The 16,834-nt window shown below is 39.8% G+C and overlaps 1 long non-coding RNA gene across 1 annotated transcript; it reads right to left on the bottom strand.

The window, feature by feature from the left end:
• Positions 7,150 to 9,332, bottom strand: LOC109234305. Its single transcript, XR_002069173.1, has 2 exons — positions 8,725 to 9,332; positions 7,150 to 7,401 (listed from the first exon to the last, which is right to left on the bottom strand). It is a non-coding gene; the product is annotated as an uncharacterized LOC109234305 (long non-coding RNA).

Genomic DNA, 16,834 nt, shown 5'->3' on the forward strand with positions numbered 1-16,834 from the left:
AGCATGTGATGTATAGTGATTTTCTCCTGGATGGGATAAACTAGAAAGTTCTTGGCTAATTAAGTATGCAGTTGCTTGTGACATAGAGTGGATTACGAAGTTCTCGTATTTTTTGTATGATGGCATGGTATGTGCGGTGTGTTGTGTAGGGTTGTTTGAATGTGAAAGGTCACGGTTCAGTTTTGAGAGGAAGGAGATGAATTCTTAGGTTGCATGGACGATCTCAGATGACTAGATAAATGATATTACTATTAGTTATGGCTTGATGAGGGTGTAAGTTTCAGAAGGGGCAATGTGTTGTGATTCATGGATACTTCATTGGTATTGCGGCACTCTCCTGGTTGATCGACTGATAATGCTCACATTTTGCTTTGTGGCACAAAAGAATTATAGAAGTATTCATCGTGGGATGATCGTGTACTGGAGATGTGTTAGACATTCAGGTGGTGGAGTTGAGATCGGATATGGTATTCCGTGGGTTCTATGGATTTGGAGACTGGGAGTTCTCATAAGAGGATGGTTTTGCGGTTGTGGACTGTGAAGATGTAGCCGAGGTTAGTCAGAGGGTAGTATGTGTTGTGATCCAGTCATTTTGGACTTTCGGAGGGTTATGTATCTATCAGTGGGTGACTAGAGATGATTTGGGGGTCCATTGGTAGGGCCAATTAGGATGTGTATTCTGCATCGGGTCGGATTGGTTGGATCCATACTGCTATTGTTGAGGGATGTTCCATTTGATTGTTGCCGAGCATATTCATGTTCTGAAGTGATCTATGAGTTACTCTCCTATGCTATGAGAAGTTGTAGTTCATTGGTCATATACACATATGGTGCGGTTCTATTGGGGTCTTATAGCAGAATTTGAGCGAGAAGAGTATTGGGTATTGCTTGGTTGATGGCGTACTGGTTATGCTCTTTTGTGGGCATTGAATCATTTGGTTCTCTGTAGTTATGGTAATGCACTTTGGTGCTTAATGTCGAATTTTGCGTGGTAATTGATTTTGAGCAGGATGGCTCGAGGTACATAATATGGACCAACGTATGGATGAGTCATGCATTGTAGTGGAGTTATGTTGAGACATGATCCTTTGTGATAGATTTGTGTGTTTTTGTTTTGCGGGGTGTGATGGGTTCTTAGAATTGCGTTGTGGAGGTACCTGTTGAGCTTGCGCGACAGTTCTCTCGTCTGAGTCATTTTTCCATGATTGAGTACATTTGGAATGTTGCTTATTGGTGCACGGATTGCACGATTTGCGGCTTTAGATTGTATTGATGTGTCATGTCACTAGAGTGGTCATGTTGGATGAGGTGGGGTCACTGGACCTAGAATGAATACTATCGAAATTTATTACAGCGTGGTTGGAAGAGTAATATCGAAAGTCGGCTTAAAAATTTTCTATAGTCCTTGTCGAAGGAGAGGGAGCTCTATGACTTGTTGATCTGACGAATGATTATGAGTTTCTGCGTGTTTCTTTCGTCATTGGCTCGATATGAAGGTGTTAGAACGAGGCTTTATTTTATAAGAGGTTTATTACCGGTATTGGGTTGTTTTGAGCAGTTACTGTGATTAGAAATTATCACTATGAGTATTTGAGTTTTGAGGTATATCATGTGATTGCATCTTAGGTTACGGATATGGCTTGATACAGCTTGTTCAGACTTATACAGTGTGTAGATACGATATTCTGATCTTATTTAAAATTTCGGATGTTGGAAATTGGGTTCTAAGACTTATGGGCTAGGTTGGATTAAGAAATTTCAGTCATGTTGTGTTATCGGACCTATATGGGATAGGGTGACGTCGGATCGCCCCCGGGTATGCGCAGGGTAAGGTTACACGGTGATTTGATGGCTTTTGAAACAACTCTGGGCACGTTCGAGGATGAACGTATGTTTAACCGGGGGAGGATGTAACAACCTGACCAGTCGTTTTGAGCAATTGCACTTTGCTTGGTAGTTTTCGGGCATGAGTAGCTCCATATGATGTATTATGACTTATGTGAATCGTCGGTTTTGATTTTCAGGTTTTTCGAAATTGATTTGGAAGAATGATTCTCAGCTAGAAGCTTTAAATTTGAAAGGTTTGGCCAAGTTTGACTTTTAGTTTTTGAACTCGTTGGATTTCTCATGGTTCCGTTGGCTCTATTGGGTGATTTTTGACTTAGGAGCGCATCCGGATTGTGATTTGCAGGTCCGTAGTAGAATTTGGCTTGAAATGACGAAAGTTGGAATTTTGGAAAGCTTAACTGGGAGTGGACTTTTTAATATCAGGGTCGGATTCATATTTTGGAAGCTGGAGCAGGTCGGTAATGTCAAATGTGACTTGTGTGTTAAATTTAAGGTCAATCGGACATGATTTGATAGGTTTCGGCATCGGTTGTGGAATTTTGAAGTTCAAGTTCATTGATTTCGAATAGAGGTGTGATTCGTCGTTTCGATGTTGTTATGTGTATTTTGAGGTAGGTCCGTGTTATGATATGGGACTTGTTGGTATGTTCGAAGAGGTTCCCGAGGCGCTCGGGTGAGTTCGGATAGGTTTGGGTTGTGTTTCGCTCGTTTTTTATGTTTCGACGTCGTTTCTTCAAGCATAAATGGTACTACATTAAGCAAATGAGCTCCGATTTATATTTTAATTGAAGCATTAGATCTGTATCGTAATTACGAAGCCATCGCAGAAAGAATCGTTGAATTTGGATATCGTATGAGGATTTTATGGTCATTTTACTTAAAATTGAGTTGCCAAATTTTTCAAATTAATTACGAAATTGCTACTGAGTTCGTATTTAAAAATCTGCACTATTTCCAAATTTTGAAACCAACATATCTCCTTCAATATAAGGTCAAATGGAGTGATTCAAGAACTAACTTGACTAAAATTTCACAAGGAATCTACTGGAAGCATCAAAAGTGAGTTTCGGAATCATTTGGCACGAGAAACGAGGCTGAATAATTGGCAAAAAAATATATAAAATAAGGGTTTGTTCATTTGGTCATACTTTGAGTTGGGGAGCTCGGATTTTGGCGATTTTGGAGGCGATTTTCACCATATGGATTGGGGTAAGTGTTCTCTACTCGGTTTGGTTATATTTCATGTATCCATCTTCATTTTTGGCATTTGATTGATGATTTCAAAGTAAAATTTTGGAGTTTTTTCGTGAAGTTTCATAAAGTGAATTTTTCAGTTTTGAACATCATTTCGGAGTCGGAATTGAATGAAATTAGTATGGTTGGACTCATAATTGAATGGGTTGTCGTATTTTGTGAGTATTGTCGGGTTCCAAGATGCGGGCCCGGTTGGGCTTTTAGCCGATTTTGGGCTTTTGATTAAAGATTCGAGCTTTTTCGATTGGGATTGTTTCTTTAACATTGTTTGAAGTATTTGAGTTATTATTGATTAGTTTCGAGCCGTTCGGAGGTCGGCTTTATGGTGATATTGTTAGGATCCACAGTGGTCGTTCCTTGCCGTCACCTCACTAATTTCATTGATATTTCGTACTCAAACATACTCATGCATTCATATCATATCTCAGTCTCCATTGTTGTTTGTTGATACATCATATCGTTGTTGTCGGGCTAGTTTCATGACATTGAGAGCCCGAGAGACTGGAGAATTGATGATTGAGTAAGCCGAGGGCCAGATGGTGAGGATATTAATGGGATCGGGTTGCATGCCGCAACATGTTTTATTGATTTATGCTTGAGTGAGGCCGAGGGCCTGATTGATTTATGCCATGATTGACCTGTTATAGCCCTTGGGCTGAAGAGCCCCTCCGGAGTCTGCACACCCCCAGTGAGTGCAAGTACCTACTGAGTGCGAGGGCCGAGTGCCGAGTTCCGAGTGATTGGGAAGACTAAGTGACTGTGAGGACTGAGTGACTGAGAGGACTGAGTAAATTGATACTCTGAGAGGATGTATATGGTTTTAATGCTGGGTCACATTGCATTTGACATGCACATGACATACAGGCATAAAGATGCATTTTCCTCATACGGTACGGTATAACGTCATTCATGACTTTTTACACACATTGATATGTGGTCATAGAGAGTTATTTCACACATGCTATCTGGAAAGGAAATGAAACATCACATTTACTGCTGAAAGGATTTTTGGGAAAAAGTTAGAGTTTTCAAACTTACTCATATTTTTAACGATTTCGGTAAAGGATTTGGGCTTTCATTGGTTTACTTGAAAAGTGGAACTATTTTGGGAAAAACTATGAAAAGGTTGAGCACTTTACTTCTGAGTTATTTCTTCATTTATTTGCTGTACACTGTTACGAACTGCTATTCGGTTACTGGTGTTGGACTCGACTTATGTTCCAGCTCGTCACTACTTTCAACCCGAGGTTAAGTTTGTTACTTTTTGAGTAAATGTGGTCGGTTGTACTCATACTACACTTCCTTCACATTGCGTACAGATCTCGGATGCCGATGTCGCTGTGTTCAAGGGTTGCTGGTTTTGAATTCGTACCTACGTTCCTGCTGTAACTACCTCTTGTTCATGGTAGCCTTAGACTATAACACTCTATTTATGTACTTTTCAAACAGAAAATGTATTTATTTCCTATCAGTTTTGAGATCTCTACTTTCAAATGCTCATGATTTGTACTACCAGTCCTTGGGATGTGTATAAGATTTAGATAATTCCTTTATTTCATTGTTTTATTAAGTTAAATAGAAATGGATAATTGTTAATTGGCTTACCTAGCGGGTTAGGTTAGGTGCCATCACGACTAGTGGATTTTGGGTCGTGATATTTATATTTTCAGTTAATTTCAGTATTAATTTACCCTTTTATCTCAGTTTGTGCTAAGTAAATCACGTGTCCTTAAAACCACAGTATAAATTCAATTGTTATCCATTTTTAGGGTAAACAGATGTAATGATGGAACAAAATGTCTCCAAAGAAACTCCAATTACTGATGATCAGTGGATTCCAAACTAAATAGTGCAACTCTTTGGTGGAGCAATGTCTGAAACGGAATTTTCTCTAAATTAGGCTTTAAAACTTGTTGTAGGCATTTTTTTTCTATAATCAAAAGCGTTAAACCTTGGTTTCTCTTCGATTTCTCTTGTTCTCAAACTTGGATAATGACCATGTTAAAAGACAACAATGTATGAAGAACCGGTAAAAAGAATGACAATAAAAGTATAACATACTTAAACTTTCTTCCAAATAGGAGGGGCAAAATAAGATTAATGGAAACTTGTGCATCGAATGGTTGTGACCATTCGAAGGGGCATGAAGCGTCGCTTGGCTGGTCGAAGTGGACGTTTGTAGCGTCTGCTCTGTATCTAGGTTTTTTTAAACTTAAATTAAATAGGTTTTTAGTTAAATAAAAGAACATTTTAGTAATTTGACTTTTAAGTTAAGAGCTTCCCATTTTATATATATATATATATATATATATATGTATGTATGTATGTATGTCACATGCCTCGCACGTGTAACCACTAAACTACTGCAAAAATTAGATGGGGAAAAGCAATTCTATAAGAAATATTCCTTATAAGAAGCTGATGATGATGATATCAGTTTTCAAGACAAGATATTTCATTAATTTTCCTATAAAATTACTGCATTGTGCTAGTAAGATTGTATTAACAAACTCTTACATGTATATCGATTTTGTTATATAAAAGATCAAAGTATTTTCTCAAATTAATTGTAGTTAAGTGATTTGTGATTAAGTCGTAAACTACACCAATATACATGAGTAAATATTGATAATGATCTCAATGCATGAGTAATTTGTTGATGGGAGGTGTTAGATTCTAAAGAAAGCTCAAGGTTGCTTCCATCTAATATGCATCTCTTTTCCCAGCAATATCCTCTAAGCAAAAGATAGTCCCTTTTTTATTTTCTAGTTGAGCTTTTTTAGTTTACACAAATAGTGCATCCTCATAGTTTACGTTGCCAATATGTACAATCAAAAGTACTCCAAGTATGTTACTTTTGTTCACTTATGTTCTCCAGTAGTCGGAATAACTCCCTATTTTTTAAACCAGTACCAATTTATAGTTATATATACAGCGAAGTGAAAAATTCTTTAACGAAATGAGCAGGGTGGTGAAGAATGTGATACAATTCTGTTTAGTTAAGTTGTATTGAATACTTGTAGTACAGGAATGTGTGTACTCTGATTGATCGTTTTTTTATTGGCGAAAGTAATCCTATTATACATTGCATATAAGTTTATGGACTTAAAAAGCAATTAAAAGAATATGGCATTGCTGGTCACCTGCAGATTCCAGGAGACTGGCGCATTCCCTCTGGTTGATGAGATTACCCAAAGTCTTGAATTACAATGCGTTAGTCTGGCAATGAATAATGAAAAATCAAATTGGTTTTGAAAAAAATACTAAATATATAAGTTTGTTCAACGTGAATGATCCTTTGAATAGTTTAGTATTTGAACAGTATAAATGCCAGTCAATATTTTGTAATTAATTTTGGCAGGTCTTCTTTCCTTTCTTTGTATGAGTATTCATTCTTGAATGTGCTACTATGTCATCGAAAACAAAGTGGCATTAATAAAATTTGACAAGTCTTTTATTTTTTCCATTGACGTTAAAACTATACACTCTTGAGGCGTTAATAGTCTATATATATATACAATTCTTTCCAAGAGTGATTGGGAGTTGTATGTCATTAGAGCAAAGGAATACAAGAGGGGATCCTTGACCTCCAAAATACAACAACATGTAATTGGCTGTCCTTCCACTACAGGAAATCGGTCTTTTTGTGGCGACAAATGTCGCTTCAAAGCTAAGAAAATCGCCACTAAATGTTTTTAGCAGCGACCGTAGGCTCGCTTCAAGTACTTCCGTAACTGAATGTTCTTTGTGGCGACTAAGTCGCCACAAATAGTGTACATTTTGTAGCGACCCATGTCGCCACCAAAACATGTTTCACAAAGTAGATTTTTAGGTGAGTCGCTGCTACAGAATGACATACGGCGACTGTAGTCGCCACTAAAAGATATTCAGTTGCGACTTCCCAATTGCCACAAAAAAATCCTACTTTGTGTGGCAGCTAGGGTCGCCACTAAAGCCTCTTTTCTTTTAAAAAAATAATAATTTATTAGCTAGCTATATTCCTACTGATTACCCAACAACATTAATATTATAATGAATACCACCAAATACGCAAACAGGAACTTTTTATTACCAAAAAATTCTATGCAACAAAGTATATATACAATGCTCCATAATACATTGTAATCGTATATACACATGGAAAGAAAGAAACAAACAAAATGTGTTCGAATTCCTACATGTTGAAAAACCTTATCCCTACAATTTTAAGAAAAATGCAAAGGATCATGTCTTCAAGCTACTCCAACGTCTTCAAACTACTCCTTGAGCAACTTCATTTTCCCATTGTACTTTTCCTTGCTATTAAAAAAATAAAGAACATTAACATATGCATCCAAAGTCAAATACTGAAGGAAATCATATAAAAGGGGAAGGACAGTTAAAACTATATAGAATTGTGGGAAGTGATTGTCCTTCAAGAAAGATAGCATATACACTGAATTTGCATTGTATGCCTAGTGAACAACATAATCAGTTATGCAAATCTAATCTGTTAGAAGGAACATTGATAACATATTCCTTCTTAGTGTTTAAAACCTTACATATTGAATCCAAATCTTTCCCTCAACCAACCATATTAGCTTCAGACATAGCAAGATCTACCATTTTGTGTATTTACCTTTACAATATACAAAAAGATCTACCATTTTGTGTACATGATAGTTAACAACGTTTACTTGAGACAAGACCTAGTGAACTAAATTAATCTATTATAAATTGGGCAATCATAAGAGTTAAGGGCTGATATAATATTACAGGTGAAATTACCATTCAAGAAAGTAACACAAGTGGTGTATAGCTAATCACATGCATCCAGTTTTTTCCCTCAATCTAACCAGGTTAGCTTCACGCATTAGCAAGTCAAAGATGTACATTTATTTTGGGTTTTTATGGAAGTCTAAACCTTCTAAATCTCCAACCTGTATGGCCTTTTATTTCTTTGTTGCTTTTTCTTTAAAGTTTTAATTTACATTTGACAAGCATTATTACTAATTTTACTATTTGAGATTCAACAAGAGACTTCAAATATGTAGGCTTAAGTTTGTCAAACTATCTTGGAAAGGCCAAATTTTTCAAGTGTCATATAAATGAATTCGCTCTTCATTACCAACCTACAGTCCTACACTATGAAACAAATGAAAATTTATCTTCCTGAAAGAACTGCAAACTTCACCTTAAGATCTTGAAAACTACAGAGAGCATTAATTAAGGGGCACATTCTTATTATGAATAAAAAAAAAGAGAAGAGAAAGAAAAACAAGGCAGAGAAGAAAATTGAAACAACAAATATATATTCCATGCTTAAGAATCCACATAACAGTATAATAGTCCATTACTCACATAATATTTGCTTAAAGAAGGGATAAATATATGAATTCACCCTAAGAAACCACAAAAAGAGATTAGAACTAAATCCCTTTTATTTTCTTTCTTTGGTGCAAGGTGCCTACTACAATTACCTTGACCGTAATGATAGCATGATCAGGGACATGTAGCAAATTGGAATGAATAAATATAGATGAAACATAATATGAACATTAAGAGAAACTTTCCGGTAACTTTTATAGAAGTAAAGAATATGAATATAATAATTGCAAACCAAAGTTCAAACAGAAAGCTTACTCTTTGCTCTTCCTTCTCCAAGGGAAAAGAGAGATTTCATGAATCAGATCAGACTAGGCCAATAACCACCAAAATCATACCTATTAATAGGAAAAAAGAATTGAAGCTTTCAGTGAAAATATCATTAGCTATGGAAGGAAAGCAAATCAGAGACCAAAAGATAAAGGGAATAAGAAACCAAAATCTCCTAATATCCATTCCAGATGCTAAAAATTATGTAATAGAGATCATTTTTTCGACGCAGTTTACCACTTCTCTGAATGAAGAAATTGGGGGTAAAGCGGAATACTATCAAAACCTATGGTGAGTTTAGCCAGGTCATGCCGAAAACTATCCATCTGCAGGAGAAAAGAGCACATACTGGAGTATAATACGCCTCCAGCAAATTTATGATTTGAGCAATCCTTGCCAAACCATTCTAACATCAGTAAATCATCAAAGATCCAAATTTAAAAACATCTCATGGGAGGCCATAATTTGCCCTCTTAAGCTACTGAAATTACTCTATAACAGAACCCACAGTAGTGACCTAGGCATGTGCACTTGAATGTAACAGAACATGAAGATTTTCCCTTAACGAAAATTTATAATAAATTATCCAAACAAAAAAGAACAAGCTAAGGCTATCACAGTAATCTTAACAAATTTTAAAATAAAGTAAAGAACATTTGAAGACTTCACAAAAAAACTTCAAGGACCATTCAAACCACAAAATCACTTCAACATAAGAGATTTTCCTTAACGAAAAAACAATAAATAATAAGAAAATAAATTCAAAACAGAACTTCAACGCATTTACTAAAATCTCAAAGGAAATGAGAGAAAACAACAACGAGGGTGACTTCGTCGTATCACAAAACTAAAATCGTCTGCTTCGTTTTCTTTTCTCATCTTCAACTCTAGATATAATGGTTGAGGCGATTAGGAGAGAGAGGAGGAGGAGGGGGAGGAAAAGGGTGAGGGTTTGATTTAAGGAGAGAATGGGGAGTCACTTGGTTTTGTTCCCTGCTTTCACAGAGTTGCTGCTAGATTAGGGTTTTTGAGTTAGACAAAGGGGATTAGTAAGAAAATAACAAAAGACGGGGTGTAAGTTAATTTTTGTTTTATTTTTTAAACTTTAAAGAAGAAGAAAATTAGAGGCGACTTTGGTCGCTTTGCAACATGATGACTATGACAACTTTTAATAAAGTCCCGAATGTGCTCTAAGCGAAAATAAAATTTTGCGAGTACGCGGAATGAAAAAAATTGTGCTTATTTTGTAGCGACATAATTACAGTCGCCACTAAACTTCAATTTCTGCTGCGACTAAAAGGTCGCCACTAAAAGCTGTCACTTTTGTAGCAATTAAATAGTCGCACAAAGGTGTCGCTAAAACCCTAATTCTTGTAGTGTTCAAACAATATGTATTGTGAAACCAAGTGCATCCAATACCTTTATAGTGAAAGAATTAGCTACAAAAAATTGGCTCTATTAAACTTAGTTCTAACTCTAGGATCAAGGTCTTGTCAACTGAAAAGGTATTTTAGCTTTTTAGGAATTGTGTGGAAGGTAAAGAAATATGATTCTACATTAGATGTGGATGCTAGTTTAGTTTGCTTCTATGTAGCAATGCAATATGTTGACATTTTCTTCTCTATCATCTAAGAGTACTTTCAATTAGTTATTCATTTTCTAATTTGTAACGATCCGACTGGTCGTGTTTGCCTATTAGAACCCAGTTCCTTAAATAAATTTCCCGCGCTTGCATAGCTAATTTATAACTTGCGGGACAGTTGGTTTCGGGATGTTGGCAGAGTTTTGAGTAAAAATATGTCCATTGTTTCTTTAAGACTTCTTAAAAGACCAAGTTTGACTTCGGCCAATTTTTGGAAAATGGACCCGAATCAGGGATTTATGGTCCGGGGGGTCTGTGGAAAAATACGGGACATGGGCGTATGCCCGGAATGAATTCTGAATTTCCTAGCCGAGTAATGAATTTTTATTGGAAATTGTTAAATTGAAGTTTAAAAAATTATAGAAACTAAGAAATCATTGATTTTTCTACGTACAGGCTCGAATTTTGGTTCTGAAGCTTGGTACAGGTCCGAAATATCAGTTAAGACTTGCACGAAAAATTGGTGTCGTTCGAGTAGTTTAAGGGCGTTTTGGCCCGTTGGAAGAAAATTAAACTTGAGGTTCAATAGTTTAATTCATTTGGTTTTAGGGGTGATTCCAAGGTTTTAGCGTTTGCTTTGAGTGTTCCGAGGGTTCGAGTAGGTCCGCCTCGTGATTTTAGACTTGTTCGGTATGTTCGGGCGGGGCTCGGGATCCCCGAGCGTCAAACGAGCGAGGTCTAGTGAAGTAGGAAAAATTGAAGAATAGCTGAAGGTCTGTGCTTTGTCATAACCACATCTGCGGTTCTAGGACAGCAGAAGCGGGACCGCAGATGCGGTCAGTCCATCGCAGAAGCGGCTAATGGCCAGGCCGGGAGAAACCAAGGAGCGACTCGAAAGCCGCAGATAAGAGCGGTCCCCAGAACGCGGAGACCCAGACCGCAGAAGCGGTCATCCAGTTTCGACACCAGTTTCCGCAGATGCACGCCTCCGTTTCGCAGGTGTCGGGACCAGCAGTGAGCGGTACCCCCGCGAAGCGGAAATCCGCTGAGGCTAGTGGAGTTTCATTTAATTCGAATCAAGGCCATTTTATTTCATTTCTATTCCACATTAGGCGATTTGGGGGCTTCCAAAGAGAGGATTTCAACATAGCACTTCAAGGTAAGTTAATTCCATTCATTATTAGTTTAAATACATGTATTTTAAGTTGATTAAACACTAAAAATTAGGTGAAATCAAAGGGGTTAGAGCTAGACCTAAGGTTTAAGTAAAATCAAGATTTAACCACGAAATTTGCTATGAAATGAACTAGAATTCATATATTATTGATCCTTAGGTTATAGAGAACAACTTTCATCGAAAAATCTCGGAATCCGGGCAAGTGGGCCCGGGGTTGGAATTTAGGAAACTTGTGAAAAAGGTTGGGAAATCGCTTAAATAGTTAGAATTCGATCTTGTAGGCCTATATTGACTAGTTCTTACTTCATTTAACTAGTTTGTGATCGTTCGGCTCCGAATTGAGGACTTGGGCTTGTTCTTGATATTGGAAGTACGCTTTGGAGCGAGGTGAGTCTCCTTTCTAACCTTGTAAGAGGGAATTGTCCCCATAGAAATAACAATTGAGTAATTGTTGCTAAATGCGAGGGCTACGCACGCGCTAGGTGATGATAGTCCGTGCATAGCTACTACTATGCTAAATCGTCCGGGTAGTTTAGGACCCACACCATGCTTTATTTATAGAAATCTCTATATTATCTTGTTGATATGATCACCTAGGATATGCTAGAGACTTGAAAGGGAATAAGAACGAACTGGTATACTTGTTGAAATCTTGCATGGCATTATTGATTATTGATGTGCCTTCGTGCGTATACCTGATATTGCTTGTTATTTGTGGATCGGGCTGATGGCCTCGGTATGAATAGATGCATCTATAGGCGCGCCGTCGACCCTCGGCAAGTGCACAGTTTATTTCTGTTGGATGGGGCCGTCGCCTCAGCATATTTGCGCATGCTTATATTGCTTGCCTGAGAGTTTTAAATGTTGATATTGCCTTTCATGGCCCGATATAAATTGATAAACATAACGAAAGTAAGTGGTTAACGGGAAATATAATGGAGAGTAGGACTTTTAGGCCTTGTTATAAACTGTTGCTTATTAGTGATTCTTCATGGTTAGTATAATACTTGATATATTATTCGACCCTAGTGAGTATCAAGTCGACCTCTCGTCTCTACTTCTTCGAGATTAGACAGGATACTCACTAGGTACATATTGTTTATGTACTCATACTACGCTTCTGTACTTAATTGTACAGGATCTGAGGCAGATACATCTGGTTACCAGTCCGGTGCGCGCCCTTGAGCTTGTGGCAGAGACTTCCACGGTGATCTGCTTCCTTCCTATGCCGCTCAGCAGCCGGATGGAGTCTTCCTTTACTTTGGCTGTCTTTCCCTATTTCAGACAGTAGGATAGAGATGTCTTTTGTATATTTTACTAGATGCCCATACTTGTGACACCAGGTTCTGGCACACACTTTGGTAGACATTTATTTTTGGGTTGTATAATTATGTTATTTATGGTATTTCGCTCTTCTGGCTTAATTCCAAATTAAGTACCTGTTTCACTCATTTCTGATTAAAAGCAACATAAGAATTTAGTAATGTTTCCGCGTTGGCTTGCCTGTCAATGGTGTCAGGCGTCCTCATGACCTATAGTGGAAATGGGTCGTGACAACATCGTATCAGAGCACTAGGTTCACGTAGGTCTCACGAGTTATGGGCAAACCTGATAGAGTCTTGTGGATTGGTACGGAGACGTCTGTATTTATCTTCAAGAGGCTATAGGGTATTAGGAAAGACTACTCTTTATGCATTTCCTGTCGTGCAGTGGTTAGTGTACTAAATTTCCCTCTTCTATTCTCTCACAAATGGTGAGAACTCGCACCGCTGACGTTCCGGACCCGGGAGAAGCTGCTCCCCCCGTTGCTAGAGGCCGAGGTAGAGGCCGGGGGAGGGCACCGGCCCGTGGTAGGGGACGAGGGCGTCCCGGAGCCGTTCCAGTAGCGCCACCAGCGGATCCTGCGGGAGATCCTATCATTGAGGAGCAGGGCGAGGTGCCCGCAGTTGAGCCTACCCCGGCGAATTTCATGACAGCACCGGGATTTCAGGAGGTCATGGGCCGCATGCTACGGTTCATGGACACTATGACTCAGGCTGGTTTATTTCCAGCAGACCCAGCTACTTTACAGGCAGCAGGGGGAGCCCAGACCCCTACTGCTCAGGCTCTAGGTCATGCAGCTGCGGTATATCAGACTTCGGGTGCACTACCCGCAGATGGGGCTCAGCCAGTTACTACAGTGGCACCCCAGCCCAGGCCAGCTGTGGATGGTGATCCACAGAAGTTATAGGACAGATGAACCAGGCTACATCCTCCAGTCTTCGGGGGTGAGCGTCATGAGGATTCCCAGGACTTCATTGACAGGTGCAGGGACAGACTGCACAATATGAGGATATTGGAGTCGCATGGAGTTGACTTCACTACTTTTCAGCTCGAGGGCAGGGCCCGTAGATGGCGGCAGTCCTATGTTCTTGGCAGGCCAGCAGGTTCTCCTCCCATCACTTGGGGTCAGTTCGTACAGTTGTTCTTGGATAGGTACATTCTGCCCTCTGAGAGGGAGGAGCTACGGTATCAGTTCGAGCAACTTGAGCAGGGTCAGATGTCGGTGACCGAGTTGTCCCGCCATGCACTTATGATACTTCCTACATATGCGGAGAGAGTGCGGAGGTTTGTCGCTGGATTGCAGCCTGGTATTCGATTTGGTATGGCCCGAGAGGTGGAGATGGGCACAAAGTATCAGCTAGTGGTCGAGATTGCTCGCCGGATTGAGGGATATCGCCAGAGGGGTAGAGAGAAGATACAACAGGATAAGAGAGCTAGGTTCTCCGGTGAGTTCAGAGGTGCCCCAGCTAGGGGCAGAGGTCAGTTTGGGAGGGGCCAACCTAGTAGGCCTCTAGTTTCAGCACCACCGCCTGCCTGGGGGGCTCCAGCGCGCCCCTATTTCAGTGCTATGCCAGAGAATTCCTATCGCCCGCCAGCTATTCAGGGTTCCTCCAGTGGGTATTCAGGTCCCCAGGGTACTTTCAATTATGTTATTCATTTTCTAATTTGTAACGACCCGACTGGTCATTTTGCCTTTTAGAACCCCATTCCCTTAAATAAGACTTCCCGCGCTTGCTTTAGCTAATTTATAACTTGCGGGGACAGTTGGTTCGGGAGTTGGAAGAGTTTTGAGTAAAAATATGTCCAATTGTTTCTTTAATACTCTCTTAAAAGACCAAATTTGACTTCGGTCAACTTTTTGGGAAAACGGACCCGGATTCTGGATTTGACTGTCCGGGAGGGTCCGTGGAAAAATACGGGACCTGGGCATATGCCTGGAATCGAATTCTGAATTCCCTAGCCCGAGTAATGATTTTTTATTGGAAATTGTTAAATTAAAGTTTTAAAGAATTAAAGAAACTAAGAAATCATTGATTTCCTAGGTACCGGGCTCGAATTTTGGTTCCGAAGCTTGGTACAAGTCCGAAATATCAGTTAAGACTTGCTCGAAAAATTTGGTGTCGTTCCGAGTAGTTTAAGGGTGTTTTGGCCCGTTGGAAGAAAATTAAGAACTTGAGGTTCAATAGTTCGATTCATTTGGTTTTAGGGGGTGATTCCAAGATTTAGCGTATCTTTGAGTGTTCCTAGGGTTCAAGTAGGTCCGCCTCGTGATTTCAGACTTGTCGGTATGTTCGGGCGGGGCTCGGGAGCCCCGAGCGTCAAACGAGCGAGGTTCGAGTGAAGTAGGAAAATTGAAGAATAGCTGAAGGTCTGCTGCTTCTGTCATAACCGCATCTGCGGTTCTTGGACCGCAGAAGCGGCCAATGGCAAGTCCAAGAGAAACCGCAGGAGCAGCTCGAAAGCCGCAGAAGCGGCTCCGCAGAAGCGGACCCCAGATCGCAGAAGCGGTCCAGCCATTTTCGCCCAGTTCCGCAGATGCGGTCGTTCTTTCGCAGGTGCGGGAAAGAAGCGGTCCCCAGACCTCAGAAGCAGGAATCGCTGGGCAGTGAGTTCATTTAATTCGAACTCAAAGGGCATTTATTTCATTTCTATTTCACACCCAGACGATTTGGGGGCTTCCAAAGAGAGGATTTCAACATAGCACTTCAAGGTAAGTTAATTCCATTCATTATTAGTTTAAATACATGTATATTAAGTTGATTAAACACTAAAAATTAGGTGAAATCAAAGAGGTTAGAGCTAGACCTAGGGTTTAAGTAAAATAAAGATTTTACCACGAAATTTAACCACTTTGGCGGTGCTTCAAAGGCGAAAAAGGGCAATTGTATGGACTCTGGCGGATATTCGGGGAATAAATCCTGCATTTTGTATGCACAAAATTATCTTGGAGGATGATTCAAGGCCTTCCTTAGAACATCAAAGGAGGCTCAATGAGGCAATGCAAGAAGTGGTGAAAAAAAGAGGTGATCAAATGGCTAGATGCAGGTGTGGTGTATCCAATCTCCGATAGCTCATAGACTTCTCCGGTGCAATGTGTGCCGAAGAAAGGTGGGATAAATGTGGTGACTAATGACAACATTGAACTTATTCCCACTCGGACGGTTACCGGGTGGCGGGTATGCATGGACTACCTGAAGCTAAACAAGGTGACCCGAAAGGATCATTTCCCTTTGCCATTCCTTGACCAAATGCTTGACCGTGTTGCGGGATGAGCCTTTTATTGCTTTTTGGATGGATATTCGGGTTATAATCAAATCTTAATTGCTCCGGAGGACCAAGAGAAGACCACATTCACCTGCCCATATGGTACATTTGCTTTTTCTCGGATGCCGTTTGGATTGTGCAATGCTCCGGCGGCCTTCCAACGATGCATGACGGCTATTTTCACCGATATGGTGGAAGACATTTTGGAGGTCTTTATGGATGATTTTAGTGTGGTTGGTGATTCCTTTGAAGAGTGCTTGGGAAATTTGGATAGAGTCTTAGCCCGATGTGAAGAAACTAATCTCGTTCTCAATTGGGATAAATACCATTTTATGGTTGAAGAAGGTATAGTGTTGGGTCACAAGATTCCTAAGCATGGGATTGAGGTAGACAAGGCTAAAATCGAGGTAATTTCGAGGCTTCCTCCCCCCACTTCTGTCAAAGGGGTTAGGAGTTTCCTTGGGCATGCCGGGTTCTACCGGCGGTTTATCAAAGATTTCTCGAAGGTTGTAAATCCCCTTTGCAAGTTGCTAGAGAAAGATCCTAAGTTTGTTTTTGATGAAAAATGCATGGAGGCCTTTGAACTTCTAAAGCACAAGTTGACCACCACCCCGATCATTACCGCACCCAATTGGAGTCTGCCCTTCGAACTAATGTGTGATGCAAGTGACATTGCGGTTGGGGCGGTGTTGGGCCAACGAGTGAGCAAAATGTTCCATCCCGTGTACTATGCAAGTAAGACTATGAATGAA

This window comes from Nicotiana attenuata, chromosome 11, assembly GCF_001879085.1.
Source record: "Nicotiana attenuata strain UT chromosome 11, NIATTr2, whole genome shotgun sequence".
In the NCBI taxonomy this organism is placed as follows: domain Eukaryota; kingdom Viridiplantae; phylum Streptophyta; class Magnoliopsida; order Solanales; family Solanaceae; genus Nicotiana; species Nicotiana attenuata.